The sequence below is a fragment of the Cupressus sempervirens genome, chromosome 11 (genome assembly GCF_028749045.1).
Source record: "Cupressus sempervirens isolate cs-2001-9-10 chromosome 11, ASM2874904v1, whole genome shotgun sequence".
In the NCBI taxonomy this organism is placed as follows: Eukaryota; Viridiplantae; Streptophyta; class Pinopsida; order Cupressales; family Cupressaceae; genus Cupressus; species Cupressus sempervirens.
In genome coordinates this window covers 391,658,664-391,662,187 of record NC_143128.1, presented here as the reverse complement: position 1 = coordinate 391,662,187, position 3,524 = coordinate 391,658,664, and positions in this window count along the sequence as shown.

Here is a 3,524-nt window from a genome sequence, read left to right as displayed (position 1 = left end):
GAAATTCATCAACGGTTGAGATCGATTTTAGTCAACGGTCATGATTAAAGGTGAAGTTCAGTCATAAAGGGAGATTTCCAAATTAAAGGGAGTTAACAGATTTAATTTGAGTAAAATAAAAAGTTAACTGATTCAATTTGAGTAGAAAAAGGAGTTAACTGATTTAACTCATTTTTGATCAATAGTGAACTGAAAATTTTTCTTTTTGAACTAAAGAGAGATTTTGTTGAGATATTTAATTTAGTAAAATGAGATATGCTCTCATAATTACTTTTTCTATTTAATTAAATAATCTTTAATTAATTTGAGACACTTTTCTTATTTAATTATATAACTTCATTTAATTAATTAGGAATGGCTTCTCATTTAATTAAATAACTTTGTTTAATTAATTAGAAGTAAGTACTCCATTTAATTAAATAATTTCATTTAATTATTTCAAAATTCTTTTTAAAACTAGTCAACTCAAGTCAGCCATGGTTAAATCTACTCAACTTTTGGTCAAACTTGATCTTTGCGTATGTGAATATGAGCAAATGTGAGTATGAATTCTAGCAACAATTCGATGCAAATTCTCATTCAACCTTTCAAAATAAAGAAATGAGGGTCTCTTAAATAGACTTTCCTGAAATTCATCAACGGTTGAGATTGATTTCAATCAACGGTCAGGGTTAAAGGTGAAGTTCAGTCATAAAGAGAGATTTCTAAATTAAAGGGAGTTAACATATTTAATTTGAGTAAAATAAGGAGTTAACTGATTCAATTTGAGTAGAAAAAGGAGTTAACTGATTTAACTCATTTTTTATCAATAGTGAACTGAAAATTTCTCTTTTTGAATTTAAGAGAGATTTTTTTGAGATATTTAATTTAATAAAATGAGATATGCTCTCATAATTACTTTTTCTATTTAATATAATAATCTTTAATTAATTAGAGACATTTTTCTTATTTAATTAAATAACTTCATTTAATTAATTAGGAATGGCTTCTCACTTAATTAAATAACTTTGTTTAATTAATTAGAAGTAAGTACTCCATTTAATTAAATAATTTTATTTAATTATTTCAAATGTAGTGCCTGCCTCTAGTTCGCATTTTTTTGAGACTATCAGATATTGTGCTATGGATTCAGTTGATATGTGATGAGATTACTTAAATTTTTCATTTCATGTATGTATGATGATTATTTTTAGTATTTGCAGTTATTAATGATGATTAGTAAGATAATTTATTATCATATGTGTTTTCTTATGGATACTTACCCCATACTTGCATGTGTATGGTGTGCGTATTTGCTTTGCGTGTTTGCTTTTGTATGGCATGTCTAATGTGGTTAAGGAAGGGAGTCGTAGTCACCTGCTAGTTGGGATCTACACGATGCACCACTTCTTGGCATTGTCTATCTAGTTTAGTATATTGTATTTATACATGCATAGTTTTTATGCAGATTGCAAGTACCGGGTATCGACTTCCTTGAATTGTCAGGATGAGCATACCCTATCACACTATCTCAATGATAAGAGAAGAGAGAGAAATTCTGAAGTCCAAATTCCAACTCTTTAAGCCATTTGTTCTAATTGAAAAATTAGGACAAGTATTTGAGTTGAGTACCATCCGAATACGTTGGATGACATAATTCGTGATTTAAACCTTTAGATTGATTTTGTATGTATTTTGGCTATGATGGGTTTTCATATTTTTACCTTATGAGTCTTTGATGTATTTTCTATTAATTAAGCCTAATTAAAAATTAATTAATTAATGGTTTAATTAAATAAAAAATTAATATGATATTTTAATATTTATTTTATTTAATTAATTGAAAAATTAATTAAATAAAATAATTAAATTTGAAAATAAAAAGGTAAAAAATTTTAATTTGGAATGTGACAAAATTTATTTTAATAATAATATATTTGGAGTTCATTTTTAAATAAATGACTAAATAATATTATTATTAAAGCTAACAAATATTTTAACAATTAAGTTTTGAAAATAAAATTTAAAAGTGAAAAATATATTTAAAATTATTAAAAGATTCTAAATTTCATGTGATTAAAATATAAATATATTAAGATTGAAAAGTGGAATTACTAAAGTAAGTGCATAAGATTTAATATATAAATAAATTAAATTGGAAAGAGTAAAAGTAAATATTAAATTAATTAATGTGCATTATATTAATATTTGCTCACATATGAGTTGGTAAATTCTTGAAAGATGTCATATAGACAACACAGGAGTTTGCACTCTAAGAATGCATAAGTTGTCTACACTTAAGAGTTAGTATTTTATTTGAGCACATGGTGTCTACAACCTTATGATTCATTTAGAAGGTTGGAGAAGACTCATGCTTAGTTGTCATGCTTATCTTCTAATTATTTCTAGAGACACTCTAGATGCATCTTAGAGGCTTTTAAATAGAGACTCTCTTAGTGTGTTTGGACAAGCTGAATGGAAGCTACAAGCTGAAAGCTTCAAACTAAAATGGAAGCTTCAAAGCTTATATTCATTGAGAAGATCATATGCTTCTACATGCTCATATATTTTCTACATGCTTGTATGCTTCTTCTAGCACTTTTAGTCACTTAGAGGATTCGGTTGGCTTGGATCTTGGAGGAATTGCGAATGATGAAGAAGGAAAGAATTTTCTATAGACTTCTGAGGCATGGCGGATTAGCATCAGTGTCCAGGTGCACTAGTAATATTCACATATTCTCTTTGCAATATTTCTCTTCCTATCTTCATCATGTCTGTTATATGTGTCTATATACTCTTGTGAATGAATCTACAATTAAATTGGAATCTAGATATGTACAGTTGCAAAGAAAACATTAGAAAACCCTAGATCCAATTAAGGAAGAAATTAGATCTAAATGGGTTTAGGTTCGAATTAGAATCAAATTGATAAATAGATTTGAAAAAAGGATTTCTTAATCTATAGTCAAACCTATTTAGAAACTAATGAACAATTATTTTAAGATAAAATTCTTAATTCATCACAAATTGTCTTGTCATTGCCTCTTGAATAGATCTGAACTTAGTCATTCATAACTTTTTATCGTGATCAAATTTATTCGATCGCTCCGGTCAGAAGTGACGCAACTTGGCCCTCTCCAACATATTTCAATTTCAGCCTGATCCAACAGTTCATTAGGGAGATATGATCGTTGTACTGAGACTATTTTATTCAAAGACAGATATTTCTCCATTTTCCATTACCAAGAGTTATTTATGCTTAAACTTCACAAAAATAATATATCAAAGCATGGAATGAATTAAGATATTATTGCAATCTTCCCTTATTAGAATCTTATTAATATGCATTAGTTTTATATGGTTTATTATCTAATCTAATTAAATCAAATTTAATTATGATTGGTTAATAGTAGAAGAAGTGTAATTAATTATTAGTCAATCTAAGTAAATAGATTTTTAAATGAGAGGAAATTAAAAGAAAAGAGATTCTAATATAGTTTATATAGTAGACTTTTTATAATGTATATTGAATATAATTTAATATA